The sequence below is a fragment of the Anas acuta genome, chromosome 1 (assembly GCF_963932015.1).
Source record: "Anas acuta chromosome 1, bAnaAcu1.1, whole genome shotgun sequence".
Lineage (NCBI taxonomy): Eukaryota > Metazoa > Chordata > Aves > Anseriformes > Anatidae > Anas > Anas acuta.
Window position 1 is genome coordinate 156,254,315 of NC_088979.1, and position 16,586 is coordinate 156,270,900.

Genomic DNA, 16,586 nt, shown 5'->3' on the forward strand with positions numbered 1-16,586 from the left:
GACATGGGCAACGCCCAGGACAGCCCCAACTTTGTCTACCTTCACCCAGAGGGATCTGGATTGCCTAGGAGCCCTGCTAGTTCAGCCCACTACTGGACACACGTCACCATTTCCAGCTATTCTGAGCCACTGCAGGGAAGAAGGTCTTTCAGTAGTGTTTTCATTTTGTCAGCTCAATCGTGTTCAGGAGGTACCTTTGGCAACACCTATCAGAAACTCACAACAGGCCTATTTTATGACCAAATTACACTGTATTTACTTTGGGCAGTTCAAACCATTTTGACTAAGATTAATAATATAGCTTTATTCCCCACATTCATTTGTTTAGCCTTATATTCAGCAATAGAATGAGAATATAAAACTTCAGGTCCATACAAATACAGCAATTCAGTTTTTGGATTGATCAGTCCACCAATTAAAATGCTACTGCACTATCTCAACAGAAAACATAAATTAATACCCTCCACCTATTCTATTGTTCCATCTGGTGAACTGATTTTCTGAGCTTTGAAGCAGCCAGAGTTCATACTGTAGCTTTAGGATGTCAAACTTCACATAGTCAGGACAATGCAGACAACCTTTTCTGAGGAATTTTTGGAAGGTGGTTCTCGAAGCTGCTGTCCAGAGTCAGAAGTGCCATTATTGGACAGTGGAAAGAAATCCACACAAACTGCTCACTCACAAGTAGATGACATCCATGCCACCGCTTTATACACTATTTCATACTCAGATAGCTTTATGCACTACTCAATGGCTATGCACTATTTCAAAAGGCACCTGTACAACAGTGTGTGCTTTGAGAAGCCATCTCCATTTTATGGGTAGATCCACTACAAATACTTCCACTAACAGAAACAAAAAAACAATAGACCATGCTTCTCTCAAATTTTAGATAATTGAGTGCTTTACTATGAACTTCAGATGTACAGATTCAGTTCAGAAATGAGCCCCTACATCTGCAGTCCCCACAGCCAGATGCACCTGCTATCAAAATACACTGCTGAAACAGGACTTCATGAAGACGTTGAGGCATTTCACTCTGCAAAGCAATCTCATTGCAGGATGTGAAGGAGCTGTCACAACTACATGGATTTCAGAGCTGAAGTAGGTGAACACAAGCTGAAGTGACCTGAGCTGTTAATAAAGCAGAAGAAAGACAGCTGGAATCGGTGCGTTACCAGTGCTGGAATGCCTTCCCTACCCTCTCCAGCTGTCAGTCTCCAGCTTCCCAAATACATATATATGTATATATTTTAAAGCTGTTTGGCACAGACACTGCTAGTCAGATTCAATTATTTTATGTTTCACACAAACTCACCAAGGTGTGGATGCTAAATACTGCACTGATTTAAGTATTGATTTGCATTATTATCCATAGGTTTCAAAGTTGTGTACCAGCTTCGTTCCCATGTGAAGGACAAAACTGGCAGACCCAACCAGTGTGAAACAATTTAAGCACAAAGTGACTCAACGGCAATAGCAGCAGCACATATAGGGAAGTGAAAAAACTCCTGCTCAACGTGCATATTAAGTCTTTAGTCTCTACTTTAGTCTCTACTGCATCTAAACAGCCAGGAGAGATTCGAAAATACCACCCTTTCTCAGATAACATAAGGGCTAACCATACCTGTCATGGTTTCTACTCATTTCTTGCTTCTATCCCCTCCATCTTATCCAAGCAAAGCCTCAGAAAGCAAGCCCAGGTGCACAGTATGACAAACAGTTCCTCATTTCCTCCTCTACAGCATAAGAAACCACTGAGGCATACAGCAAATGGGTTGCAATATTCTTTAATATTTTACCTAGGGCAATGATCTTTATGGATAGATCCAAAGAATCTTTTCTGGAAAGCCATTAGTTCATGGCCAGCACTCCAACTACTTTCCAATCTGCTATCAGAACAGTAACTTCAAGCTCTTTTATGTGAAAAGGTTGCTACTTTCTAGCAAGCAGTTTCACCTGACAGCTACACAAGGAAGAACATTCACACAGCAGCTATTCGGATACTCACACTGCTTCCATCCTATGAGCTGTGCCTCCCACCTCATGCCATGGGGAGCCTATTTTGTGCACTAGGATTGTCCAGCACAAGTACTGGTGCAGTGAGCCAAAGGGTCAGTGTAGCACAAACGAGAAGAAAAGTATAGAGCAACTCAGAATGCTGTAGAAACCAACGCAGCCACCCGATCACCTCTGCCACCCCACCAAACTTTCTACTCGTGGTGACAGGCTAAAGAGGAGAGAACAGAAATGGTTGTCTCACTGTCCTCACAGTCTCTGATTATGATGATCAACACAGCAGCTGGAGAAGGCCATGATACAAGGATGCTGTAGCTCCAGAATAATAACAAAAAATATAAGTAATCAACCATCTCAACAGAAATTATTAGTAAGTATTTTGTTTAGAACTTGACAGACATTTCTCGGAACACTTACCACGTAAGCGTTCTCTAAACTTCTGAAGAGTCACAGTGGCCGTCCTCCTAACATTTTATTATATTCTACAGGGTTTCCTAAAAAAAGTTAGCAGTAGCCACAAAACTTCTTAACTGCTAGTTGCTAAGCTCCTTACACCAATTAAGAGCAGAGCACTCTGGCTATTCCTTTTGATGGCAGAAACATTCCATTGTGCACAGCTGATGTCTCTGTTCTTCCACCTTTCTCCAGAAGGAGGTATCAGTTGTTTTTAATTTGTTTCAAAGCCAGATAAATATTGTGACTGGCTTTGCAGATGAAACTTATTTTATCATGTACTGTTGCTTTTCATTTTGTTGGTGGTGAGTTTTGGTTGTGGGTATTTTTGTGGGTGTGTTTTTTGGTTTCATGTGTTGTTTTTATTATTATTATTATTTGAGAAATCTTATCGTGCAATATGCAAGAAGTCTTGATTTCATTAAAAATGCAGTTGCTCAGGAAGCCATAGTCGAAACCACAAGCAACACATTCTCATGTTTGCACACACACAGCAGCAATCTTGAAAAAGCCATGCAGACAAGATAGTCAGTTGTCAAATAATATGTCAAAAAGGCTGTGTGACCTTTTTATAAGGCACATCTTTTACTCCAGGGTAAAGGGCATTCAATCTTTTTTCACTGGTACATGTACTTTAAAGATGATCAAGATCACCTCAGACTCAGAACCTTAAAATAAATACCAAAATTTCAGTTTAAATAAAGACATGAGAGTCAGAAAGAGAACACGCAACTATGAAACCTAGGTTAAATCCCAGGAAGTTGCATGGATGCTTAAAGTAACTGTAGCGTGCGTGTATTTATTTTTATGTACAGTGCCTATCACCATATTGATAAACACTGTGATGGCAGGGCTAAGAACAGGAGTTGGCACACTAGTTCCTCTGTTACAACCAATAAGAGTGGCTGAATCACCCTGTTTACCTTGAGAAGGGGGTTGACACTACCAACTAATTCAGAACATGGTGCATCTCAGGCCTCTTCTTCATAGTCCAGACACTGTACACCAAGTGGTCAGAACCTAATAGTGTTGTATTCCCTACTGCCACCTTATCTTTCTGTGAATATAAGGGCACAAGTAAGGGTAGCAGATTACAAGCGATAGGCTCCGCAGAAGTGCGTTTTGAGAACATGATGTTTCCTGTGCTCACTGGGAACGAAGGCAGCATCCAACTTGTAAGCAATATTGAAAGACTGAGACACGTAGACCACTGAAGTTAACTGTAAGTGAAAGGTCATGCAAGAACTTACTTGGGTTTCTTTTCCACAGCGGAACCAAAAAAGAAAAAAAGAAAAAGCCATCAATAAACCAACATTACCCCCTTGTGCTGAGAAGACACCAATCATTCTTTTAATGGCAAAACGACCCAGACTTTGTGACCAGCAGCAAAGCTCATCAACCCTGTCATCCTCAAAATTTATCTACATGCTCCTTAACTGCACACTGCAGTTGGCAACAGCGCTAACAGAAGGATGTATCTTCTTCCCTCAATCCATTCTCCCCCATGTATCCCCAAGACAGGGCAGATGTTATTTGTCTTGTAACATGTGCTTATATCTTATCTATTATTGGAGAAAAAGAATTTGGATTTATTTTTAGAGCCATTTCTGGCCTTTTTTTTTTTTTCCTAAAAACACCTCCTACATTTTCTTTACATTTCTTCTCCCACCAGACCTTCGAAATACCAACTGAGAAAGCCTCATGCCTACTTTGCAATTCACCAAAATTAAACTAATAACACCTCCCGCTGTCATCTGTCATTTAGAATAAGATTTATAAGTGGCAGCAGAAATCACTTTCATAATGTTTACTGGAATATGAATAGCTTGAAGAGGCAGATCCCTCAAATTTACTGTTCATATGAAACAAAACCTGTCATGAAAACTAGAAACTCATTTTTATAAACTGCATTTGAAAGATTGATAGTTTAGAAGTAAAATAGGAACTGGACAATTCCATGTATTTGTGTTCGGTCTGGAAAGGTGCAACAGTGGGTCCGTCTAATTTTCTGCCTGTTGATTTCATTGTACATGGTAACTCCCAGAAATTCCTCCTATCTAGTATCCTTCTACTCTAATTATCGCTATTGCTTCTATCTTCTGGATGCATGTGCCCCCTTTCAGAGACGCCGGGCACATTTCTGCTCTTTACAGGTGGATATGAACATTTGGTGGGGGTTTCATCAACTCAGATCCTTACTTTTTATTGTTGTGCCATGCGATCAATGAACACGATCTTATCCACTATTTGAAGCCAAAGTTAGGGAAAAAGTAATGTTAGTAACAAAATTAGTTATTTAATAGTACAGAAATCCAAACCTGAAGACCAGCCATTTTCAGTTAGATTAGCAACTAATCATTAGCACACGTGAGAAATACTCTTCCTCTACATAAATCATCATAGGTTCACTTTTTTTTTTTTAAACAGGCGACAGTATTACTTTTGAAGAACAAGGAGTACAGCAGACAATCTGTTAACTTCTTAATGAGAAACAAAAATGGTACCTTCAAGGAAAACATCAACAGGATGAACACAAAAAATAAACCTACTTGAGACTGTTGCCTGGACTACAGCAAGCTAGGAAGAAGAGCTTATCTTAGCTTTTTAGACAATACTGTAATATCTAGATTTTATCTGATTTTTAATTAAAATACTCAAAAAAAAAAAAAAGAGATCACTATCTCCTGAACAGAAGCTTGGGTTTCTTCCTTATTATTAATTTTAGAAAAAATTAGGAATACTTAAGAGCATAAATTTAAGAACATGACTACAATTTTATTGATCCTTTTGGAGGAAAGTAAGCATGTGTTTCTGTACCAAAATAATCTGCTATAGATTGAAGTAGTCTTCCTTATTTCTCAAAAATAAAATTTACATTGGCGTGCCCTGGGCTAATCACGGCTGCTCATTAATCTGCATTAGATAAAATTTTGCTAACTGAGAGCTGACTTCGAGCAAAATATGCATCCTTGCTGCACTGGCATTATTTTCCCTTTAAAAATGGAAGAGAATGTATATTAAAATAAACAGTTCAAACACTGAAAGACATCACTGAGGTCACATTTCAGTGGTAAAGAATGCTCAGTGCCATTAATATTTAGTCTACCTTAACGGAAGAAATTTGAGTTAGAAGATACTTTAGGTTATCTTGTCCACCCTTATGTCAAGGGAGACTTGCTTGCTACAGTATGTTATTGATTGCTCTGCCAAGTCCATTTTGAACTCATCAGTTAATATTGAGTTCCCAGCTCTAAAATCTTAAATGGTGGCAAAGTCAAGTCTTCCAAAGCATCATTTTTTTGATATTGCTTCAGTGGACACATTTCTTTTCCTCCTCACTATCTTCATTTTATGACTGTTTCCATTTTATCATATTCTTCTCTGAACAATCTCAAGCAGTTAAAAAAAAAAAAAGTAATTACTAGACCTTTATGACTATGAGCTGCAAGATATTTACAAGCCTGTCTGTGCTTCCTGTTAAGCTTCCACAACACGATTTAAAGGGTCACAACTCCAACAGCTGACAGAGGTTCTGTATTGCGGTCCACGAAAGAGTCACTTTCTAAATGAGATTCCAGCATTAGGCAGCAGAGCATTTTAATTGGTAGAATCAGTCCCAGATTATTAGTTGAGTTCATACAGTGCAAGTAGGGATCCTTTGCTTATGCCATTATCTGTATGCAACTCGAGTCTGTAAGGAACCAAGACCTGTAGTTGAACCCATGCTGAAGTGACACTCGTCTGGTCTACGCCTGAAATTCCCAAACACAACGCCTGCTTAATATGCAATACTGAGTCACTGCGTGTATGCAGAGCATGGCCACGCTGACAGAAAAATTACTTTTGCCTTGTATCGTTTTAATTTCCCACATCACAAGCAGCATTCCCTTCTGAACGACCTGAACAAGTAACGTTGCAATTCAGCACCAAGACAGCAATACTGACCAAAAAAACCTACAAGCACCTGTGTGTAACACAGGACCCTTGTTTTCTCCAAATAACCCAACCTGGGTGGGTTACCATAACGAACAGAGAGAACTGCGATACACCAAACAACCTAACAATGCTCTTCCAGACCAGAAATTTTACATTTAAGTGTACAAGCTTTTTTTTTTTTCCCTGACTGAATTCAGTGACCACTTTTTCCACTGACACGAAGAGAGTTTCCATTCATTATGCCATAAGTATTAAAGCTCTAGTACGTTGGAAGCTATTCCTGCCAACAAAGTCAATAGTTTAAAGATACACAAGTTTACTTCTGCTGGAATTCACTATTTGTGGTGTTTGGAACAAATCCTCAGAAAGCTCAAACAAACAGGGAAAAATAAAAACCCATCAGCTATGGCCAGCACTACCACCTTCTCATACATTATATGACGAACCGGAGGTTGGCGAGTTACCTAGGCGAGCCCTTTTTAACCACCTAAAAATCCCATTCCGACACAAGCCCATTGGGATCCAGGCGCATTTAGGGGATACGGCAGCTTTTGGGCGCGCTGCGCCGCACTGCTCCCGCAGCAGGTAAGTGCGGACCGCAGATTGCTGGCGATGCCCGGCACATCTCCCGGCTCCCCCCGGCTCGGGACCCGGAGCGGGGACGGGCTGGGGGCCGTGCCCTGGATGCCCACCCGGCCCCTCGCCCCCGACCGGGCGCTGCCGCTGCCAACGCGTCCCCACGGCCGCGGCGCGGGGGGGTCGCCGCCGGCTGCACCCCTTGGAGCGGAGCTGGCAGCCGGCACGCACAGACCATTACCGGTGGGGTTCCCGTGCTGGGGGAGCCGAAACGACACCGAAACGCCCTCGGCGCCGCGCATCTACCCCCCTGCGGCACATTTCGGGAAGCGAAGCGGAGCCGGCGCGTTCAGACGCGCGCTCAGACTCCCGATCCACAGCGCCCCGGCGGCTCCGCCAGCCGCATCCCGGCCCCGGGCGGCGGATGCCGGGCCCGCGGTGCCCGGCGGTGGGGAAGGGGGGGGGGGGGTGAACGGGGGGAGAGTGATGCCGGTGCGGCTGCATCGGGGCCGCGCAGCACACGGCGACCGGGGGGCGGCCCCGGGGGGCAGCGCTGCCGCCGCGCCGCAGCCCCGCATCCGCTGCCCTCAAGGTCACGGCGCGCCCCGGCTCGAGGTGCGCGCTCCGGTTACCGGCTGCGGCGGGAGGCTCGCGGGGAAGGAGGCTCGGAGGCGGCCCGCAGCCCCCCGCGGCGGAGCGGCCCCGCCGAGCGCCTGCACCTGCCGCCGCCGCCACCGCCACCGCCACCGCCGCGCCTGTGCGGAGCAGAGCGGAGCGGGGCGGGAGGGAAGGAGCGGGGCGGAGGCGCGGCGCCCCCCGCCGCCACCGCGCTTACCTCGGCGCCGCGGGGCCGCCCCCGCCGGCCGGGACGAGGCGAGGCGCCCGTGAACCTGCTGCTGCTGCTGCCGCTGCTGCTGCCGGCGGTGGTGGTGCCGCCGCCGCTGCTGCTGCCGGTGCCGCCGCCGCCGCCCGCCGAGCGCACAAGGTCCCCGCGCTCCCCGCCCTGCCCGCGGCCGCCCCCGCCCTGCGGCCGCGGGGGGAGGGGAAGGGGGCGGGGGGAGCGCGGAGCGGGGAACCGAGCCGCGGCGGGGAGGGGGCGCCGGGGGAGGCGGGGGCGGAGGAAGGGGAAGGGGAAGGAAGGGGAGGGGGGGGGCGCGCACCGCCCGCCCCGCCCCCGTCGCCTGCTCACCGGCAGGAGCCGCGGGTCGCCTCCCGCTCTCCTCTCTCTCCTGGCTCTCTCTGTCCCCGGCCGCCCGCCGCCTGCCGCACGCCCCGGGCAGCGCCGCGGAGAGCCCCAGCCCCGCGCGGCGACCGTTACGGGAGCCGGGCGCCGCCGGTCGGGGCGGGGCGGGGCGGGGCGGGGCGATGCGGTGCGGCGCGGAGCGACCGCCCCCCGGCCGCCTCCCCCCCTCCCTCCCCACCTCCCGCGCTCAGCCGCCGCTGCCACCGCCCCCGCCCCGCCCCGCGCCCGCCGGTGCCCGCCGCCGGTCACGTGACGCACGGGGAGGGGAGGGGGGGGGCCCCGCGGCGCGGCGGCTCCTCCACGGGGGGGGGGAGGAGGAGGAGAGGGGGCGGGACGAGGCGCGGAGGCCACGCCCCCGCGGCGCCGCTATTGGCTGGCGGTGGGTGACGCGCTTGTTTCCATGACGTCGCGGGGCGGGGCCGCGGCGTTTGATGGAGGCCGGCGGGCTCGGCGGGACGGTGACTTTGCCACCGGCGGCTCCCGAGGGGCGGGGCGCGGCGCGGCGGGGCCGGGCGGCCGCGCGCCTCTGCGTGTGCGCGCCCGGCCGCGTGTGCGCGCCTCGCCTGCCCGCCGCGCGTGGCGGGCCTGGGGGCGGCCCCGGCCTGCGAGAGCCGTTGTGGAGGAGGCGCGGGGGGGGGGGGGGGGTGACCGCGTGAGGCGCCCTAACGGCCCGCAGCCGGGGGGGCCGGGGCAGCACTGGGGGAACGGGGAATGAAACCAAAGCCTGGCTGCTTCAGCGCGGCGCCCGCACCCTCTGGCTGGGTGCTGCCAGGCCCCGCGGCCGGCCCTGAACACCCCCGGCTCCCCACAGGTCGTGCTGCTCCCCGCACGCCCGCCTCGCCCAGCGCTCCCGCTGCAGCCCCCCCCGGGTGCCGCAGAGCCGGGGGAGGTCCGGCGGCAGGGCGAAGGCAGCGCTGAGCAGCCCGCGGCACCGGCAGATAAATCGGTCGCCCTGGCGGCGTGGCTGCCGTGCCTCCTTCTCCCCCCTCCCCTACCTGAGTCCCTGCCCCATCTCCCTCCTCGCTCAGGCGAGGCAGTCAGAGACACCGTGAGCAGTAATTGGCTCCTGCCCGTTTGGGATGGTGCTAAAAATACCGCCTTACCTCCACATATCTAGAGGTCGACTGAAAAAAAATCAAAATACCGAGGTGAGCAACACCGCAGGCTGCTCTGCTGAGACTCGTTCTTGCGCTTCTCCCCAGGAGGAGACTATGGGGCTGCGTGAGCACACGCGAGCCAGGTTCTCGTGCATTCTGCCCGCAGCTCAGCACCCTCCTCGGCACGGATCGCTGGCGCTCGGCGAGGCTTCCCTGGCTGCTTGGAGCTGCAATTCTCCATACAGCTTGACAAGAGGTGTTGTTGTGCACAGATCTGTCATATCTGCCAGCTCTCGGGCAGACAAAATTAGCTTTGGTGCAGCTAAGAAGGAGATGATGTGCTTAACGCATTGCAGTTTGGGTACGTCTGTACCTGCTTCCTCTTCTCTCCAGGGAAGCTAAGTAGCCTATGCTTCAGTTCTTCACCTACCAGATGGGAATAACTCCCCTTGGTTGTCTTTGAAGGAAGGAAGCCATGGTCAGAGGGACATATATCAACATTCATTTTTTGCAACGCTGTTATAGTAGAATGCTCCAAGTGGACATATTTTTCATGGCACAAAATAATTATTTAATGTTCCTCTTGATCTTTTGTACGAGGACAGTATAAAAACATAAACACATTGCTTGAAAGTAAGAAGAAATTTCCTCTGGCTCTACAGAATCTTCTCCCTCGGAATTTCAAAATGTTTTTCAACTTAATCCTCAAGCTACAATATTCTTCATGCTTTTTGTAAGTAGGCACTTGTCTTATTTCTAAAGGTTAAGGCATGTAATTGAGAAACACAAAGCATTCCGTGTAATTTAGGTCACCAGTCATATCTAGCAAGCAAAACCAAGATGCACAAAGGAATATTTCTGGAAATATTTCATTTATCTTTTGAGGAAACATTACCATTTCAGGAAAATTCAGCGTGGTTTGCAGGGAATTTGGAAAGGCCAGACTTGACAAATCAATGACAATAGCTCAACTCATTCTGTGACCAAACCTCCAACGATATCATACATTTTTACAGAGGCAGAAAATGTGTCATGGAGAATTTAAGTGGATTGCCTGAATCTGATCTACTTATTATTAGAGTTTTAACACAACATGAATTGGTGTATTTGGATTGTTGCAATACTTGGTCAAATATGAGTATGGTGGCCAAGGTTTGAGTGACCATCTTGCTGTTTTTGGTTTGTTTGTTCGTTTATTTATTTATTTATTTATTATGAACTAGGAGCCCTTGGGCAAAATTGCATAATGGGCTTGACCCAGAACAAGAAGGTAGAGAACACACGAACTTTGTGCATGGATCTAAACTCAAATTGGTTTTGAAACCGCTTTCCTGACCACCTTGCTAAAGCTGATCCTGTTCAAGCTGCGTCAATGCAGGAATGAGTGGAAGTTATTCACTTAGGTCTGGCTGCTCTCTGTGCCAGCTGGTGGCTGGCACACGTCTGTCTGTCTGTCTGAACCCTGTCTTGCCTCACCACTCCTTGCAGACCACCCCTGAGGCTGCGCTGCATCCTCTCAGCATCCTGCCTCGGACCAGCCCCAGCAACCTCTTGCAGGAAAGATGAGGCAACGATCATGCTAGCAAACAATTGCTCTTTCTTTAATCTTTTTGGTGTCACCATTGCCAAATTGCTCTACCATCAGCCCATACAGTCTAGCAATAACCTTGCAAAACAAAAGCAAAGCACTCAATTCATCCTGATATCACCATTGCCCCTCACTTAGGAAAGAGGCCTATCTGCTGACATTTGTGTGCTTATCAGCTCCCAGTTCTTTCTCTTGACTATTCAGGAACTGTGCATCATGGGTTTCCTGCTGCAAAAACATATAACTCAAAATAGTTGAAGCTTTGTGCTCTATTCCATTTCCCTCACAACACTTCAGATATTTTTCTTTTAGTTTTACGTGCATGATCAGGAGGGTGAAAGATAAAGCAAGTAAACAAATGAATGTGAGAAGGAAGAGCTATTGCGCAAATCCCTTCTTCGTGTATCTGATATCTGAAGTATATCAGAAAGTATAAGCTGAACTTTATACATTAACTGTTTCTTCTTTACATGTTCTTTCCAGGTGCTGCCACAACACAGTAGCATTATGGCCACAGACCAGAGAGTGAAGAAAGACATCTTGAGAACAAAGGCACAACATCTACATGCAAAGAATCAAAATAACAAAGTATAAAATCCTGCAATCTGGCCCATTAAAGGACTTGGACCAAGCATTAGAGAGAAGAAAAAAGAGAGGAGAGCAGGGTAACCATGCTTAATACTGCTATAAAGAGCAGAAAAGAACAAGTTTGGGACGCTTTTCATGATAAAAAATTAAAAAAAAAAAAAAAGGCATGGGTATGATGAGACAGTGTGACCATGGATGCCTCTTAGAAAGTGATAAGTATCTGGTGAATGAATGTGTTCTGCAAATTATCTGCTAGCAGAGCGCAAAAATACATACAGTGATCACCCAGCCACCTCTACCCCCAGGACATTTCCTATATGGGGCTTTCCCAATTTGGAGTGTTCCTCCTTACTTTCTCCCCAGTGGCAAAACACTTCTCACTTCGTGCTTGAATTCCTAAAGAATGGCAAAAGTCCTGAGTAAGGTATATCCTGGAAACATTTTGGTCCAATTGACTAGGAAGACTGGTTAAAAATCACACTGCTGTAACCCATTTCCCTGGAGCAATTAGCCATCACCTACCTCCACGCCTGTCCTTGATACGGATACAGATATGTCAGGCAGCTCTCCTGTCATCCCATGATGCAAAATGTGGGAATATCCGTTGCTATTAACAAGGTGCAAAAGTGCTTTTGGGGCGTTCATGGTATGTACAATGCCACACTGAAACAAAAAGTGTTAGTTCCTTTGATTTTTCCTATTGTGGATGCTTTAAGATGTGTTGCTTTGTAAGTCAGGGTCTTATCTTTAAGAGCATATGGTCAGCTGATGTTAGTTTGTGAGGCTCCATTGAGTTCACTGATGTTGTGGGCCTGTTCCAATTCACGCTGACTGAGTATCTGTTTCATAAATTGCAATGTTGTGATATGCTGCTCTGTGATCAAGTGATAAGTATTTTGTTTATTTTTCCCTTCCCTCTCCCCCCAAAGATAAGAAGCAACACGGGTAACCAAGCTCTGTCTCTCTGAGGTTAACATCAACATCACTGACCAGTCTGACTCACACTCCTGACTCACAGAAATTAGTTTTAGAAAGAGTAAATATAGCCCCCCCTCTCTCTCATCAGTGCTGGGTAATTGTCTTGAGTAGAACAAAAAATTGTCTCTTAGTAATGCTTCTTCAAAGTCCTTTGGATAAGAAAATAGATAATTCAGTTAAGCCTTGGGTTCCTTCAGCAAACATTAGCATTTCTGCCCCTTGGCGATTGTTCAAGATGGTTTTGAAACATTTAAGAGTCATTAGAGCTAATAGCTCCCATTCTGAATTTCCTTCAAGGAAGAGTATCAGAAAAAATGCACCACCTTATTCCCACTACCTTAATCAAGAATTAATCATTCAAGTGATAAACAGTGACCGGAACATATTTGAATAAATTATTTGTTTTCTTTGTTGACCAGATACAGCTCTAAATCATCTTGTCTGTTTTTAAGATGCTAACAAAAACATACCACCTGCTTAAAATTGCATTAAAAAAAATAATAATAATGACCTATCTTACATACATAGTTTAAAACTTTGGACACAAGCCTTATGAGCCTTATTCAGAAATAATTGTTTCTAGACTATGAATTGCAGATTTAAAGATTATCTGTGTCAAGATCTAAATTTAGATATCTGTGCAAAAGTGTAGATGAGATATATAGTATTAAACCCTTAATATTAATCATGCTACATACTAGTGCAAATTATAGTAAAATCATTACATAAGATGCTTATATTAGTGTTTAAAACCAGTACGCTTAGTGAATTAGATGATGGTTAATAACAAAAGGAAAGTGTTGACTGGGGTATTGTCTCTGTTATCAGGTAGTACTACAGCTATGAAGGCAAAGGTGAGAAGGAACAAAGTTTGCAAATAATTTAGTGTTCCTTATTAGCTCATGAAACAGAGGAAAATTGAATGAGTTAATGTGACATCAGCTATATTTCTGTTATCTATTAGTAGAACAAAAATCAATAGCATTTTCCTCTAACTTGCCTTTTGTCAATTAGATAACATGGAAGCCTTGTATTGAACCACCAGAGTTTAAATACATCATGTTACAGACACATATAGTAATAGGACCGCTGTAGGTTATTTTCAGGTCGTGACATGTTATGCAGCAGAAAAGGCAGCTTGATTTAGGACAGAAGTGGATTAAAAGATACAAAAATATTTTGTACATGGTAGCAGTCCAAACATTGACAGATTTATTATCTTCATTTCTGACTGTATTCAGTAAAAGTTGCACATGCTTACTAATTGCTAAAACTGACGCACCTAGGTTACTAAAAATACCTTTGACTGAAAGGGATTTAAAAATTAATCCCATAAAAGTCTTATTTATCTTTTGTGTTTATTTCAGCTTGATGTTAAACACAACCAAGTCCCTTTCACTATGTGGTCAGCTCAGTGCTTTTCACATTCAAAGCCTCAAATCCTTGCAAGGGCATTTGAATTGCAAGCCAACTGAGAGCATTTCACTGGGGTACCCGTGGCTGATCTGTGGGACTACATTTAGTAGTAAATGTATGACATGTCCTTGACAGCATATCTAATGGTCTTTCCTGTTGTAGCACATTTGTGCATGTTTTAGCTCTATACATTGAATCTGGTGTTATTTACTTACTCTTATGAATCAGCCTCTGCAGGAATGCATGCTCTACAGGTAGCTGCAGAAACACTTATAATGGAACTGGGGCATGGGAGATTTAAATCAAGCTCAACTAGAGTCACCTCTCTCCATCATCTGCTCTGGACACAGAATAGTAGAGGGGAAACTTTTGTTTTATAATGGAGGTGATCTATGTGTTTATACTTGTCTGCTGAATGTGGGGCAAAATGCAAAGGTGAACCAATCAAGGGCTCAATCGCATAGGGCAGTTTCGGAAAAAGATGCGGTAGTAATTTGGGATTTTCTAGAGATCTTTTTGTAGGACATTCCTAGGCCCTGTTCCATGAACCACACTCTTCCATCCCCTTTGATCCCTTACATAACTTCCTCTTCTTTTTTTTTTTTTCCCCTCTTCCTCTTCCTTTACCTCTTTTCCTGTCATGTACTCCATCCTTCCATTTTTTTTCAGCTTAAAGTATTTTTTTTCTAAGTTATACCTCTCTCACAATTCTGGCCAAACAAAGCAAAACCAAAAAAAAAAAAAAAACAAGCCAAAACAAAACAGAACAAAACCCAAAACATAGACCTTACGCATCAGATGATTAATTTGCAACATTTAGGCCAATGTTATGTGGTATTTCTTCCCTTGTCAGTTGGGTGGGAATCACGTCTTCACACAGACATCTAAAAGGGATACATCTAGATTTGTACTAGTAACCTCTGGTTCCTCTATAGTCAACAGTGAGAAGCTGCAACCTCCAGAAAACACTGTGTGCCAGTCTAAGTTTAGTGTTTATTTTTCTTTTAATTCTTTTAATTTTCTTTTAATTTATTTTAATTAATTTATTTATTTATATTTAATTAAAGCAAAAGTGAATAGTTGAAATTTTAGTATCCAACTCACGGAAGGTTAACAATGGTTAACTGAGCTGAACCTCTTTTTCAGTCTGCATTGTTTTATGGATCCTCCTAATCTACTAGCCATTACTTTCTAGTGGTCAATAAACTGGACAACATATGCAGAGAAGACAAAAGAAAAACAAACAAACAAGCAAAAAACACCATTAGGGCCATCTGTATAAAATAATTGATTGGCAGTAATTTTTAATTAATGCAACTTGCTAGCAACTTCTAGGAAAGCACTGAAGCTTGAATTGAGTCCTCATGAGGTAAATGACATGATCTTGAGTAATGACATGAATGAAGTATGTCTTGACATGAAAGAAGTATGTCTTATTCTTGTGGAGCTATCCGTGAGGAAAAGGATGTTCACATGTGGAAGGCTTGTGGGACACAGCTGCCGGCTTCAGTTCCTCCAGAGCTGGGAGGTGGTGGTTCTGACTCGGTTTAGAATGAACTCCCATGAGATTGTGTACTTTGTATTTGGACCAGCCAGACATGGGAAGAAAATGAATGTGGGTCCCACAATGGACATAGTGTACAGAGTTTGTTAAGGATAAGATTTGTGATGTGATGTGGTAATGCCAGCACAACCACAGTCTGTTTTGAAAATGGCTCTGGGACTTCAGTGATAGTGAGACATCATCTCTGATCCTTCTAATCACTGTATGTTTGTCTGCCTCCAAACTCTATGTGGTTTTATTGAAGTCTTTGGTGCTCTGCCAAAGTGCAGTGAAATATTAGCACTCAGAAAAGTGTCAAGAATCCCCTTCAAAAATAGATTTTTGTTCTTCTTCTTTTTTTTTTTTTTTTTTTTAATAAATAAATGTAAAAATAAACACATAAAGATAACTTGCTTTAAAAGGAAATTATGATCTAAAAATATATCCAGCTAATGCTCCATCCAATATTACATTTAGAAAAATAATAAAACTTTAAAAATGATAAACCAACAGTGAAGTGTCTGTAAGTTTTGTTGGAATCTTGTTACCTAACACATGTTACTTTCCTCATTAATTCTGGCCTCATACATGTCACCATCCAATTTAATTATTGCTAAGAAGACAAGTAAAAATGCATTTTAGAAAAAATTTAGCAGGGGTCTATATGATGACATTAAATGAGAACCATGTAAAACTTTATTCTTTAAAACAAAACAAAACAAACAAACAAACAACAACAACAAAAAAACAGAACTCAAGTGGAAAATAATGGACATAAAACATAAAAACATGAGAAATAAAAACATAAAGAGTTAATTAAGGCCTCTAAAAAGAAAACAAACAAACAAACAACATCAACAACTAAAAACAGGTATTGTTATAACAGAGAAGGTGTTTTGTTTTATTTTTTGACCCCGGTCTTTTTCTCTTCTCTAAATTAGATAAAAAGCTACATGAAACATTAAGTTGGCAGACAAGTAAAGCTAAGATAAAGTACCTCTCTTAAGCCCATAATGCCAGAAAATTCAGAAAGCGAGCTACAACATTACTCTTACCCCATACTGCAGCACTTTTGGTGTGTGGGGGTTTTCTTTGTTGACATAATACTGAGATAGGAAAGAAAACAGATCATTTTTAGCTTTTTCTCAA

At 44.5% G+C, this 16,586-nt stretch overlaps 1 protein-coding gene and 1 long non-coding RNA gene across 6 annotated transcripts in view; one reads left to right on the plus strand and one right to left on the minus strand.

The window, feature by feature from the left end:
* Nucleotides 1-9,468, minus strand: part of ATP2B1 (ATPase plasma membrane Ca2+ transporting 1) — a 62,539-nt gene extending 53,071 nt beyond the window's left edge. The window contains exon 1 of one of the 5 annotated variants that reach the window (XM_068667916.1): nt 9,331-9,468. The gene's annotated coding sequence lies outside the window, so the exon portion shown is untranslated. Of the gene's footprint in view, nt 1-7,819; nt 8,062-8,173; nt 8,317-9,330 lie in introns of those variants that run through there. The other 4 variants (XM_068667897.1, XM_068667924.1, XM_068667908.1 and 1 more) reach the window with 4 other exon arrangements.
* Nucleotides 9,469-9,713: 245 nt separating this feature from the next.
* Nucleotides 9,714-15,805, plus strand: LOC137848644 (uncharacterized). Its single transcript, XR_011091459.1, has 2 exons — nt 9,714-10,057; nt 11,396-15,805. It is a non-coding gene; the product is annotated as an uncharacterized lncRNA (long non-coding RNA).
* Nucleotides 15,806-16,586: the final 781 nt, after the last annotated feature.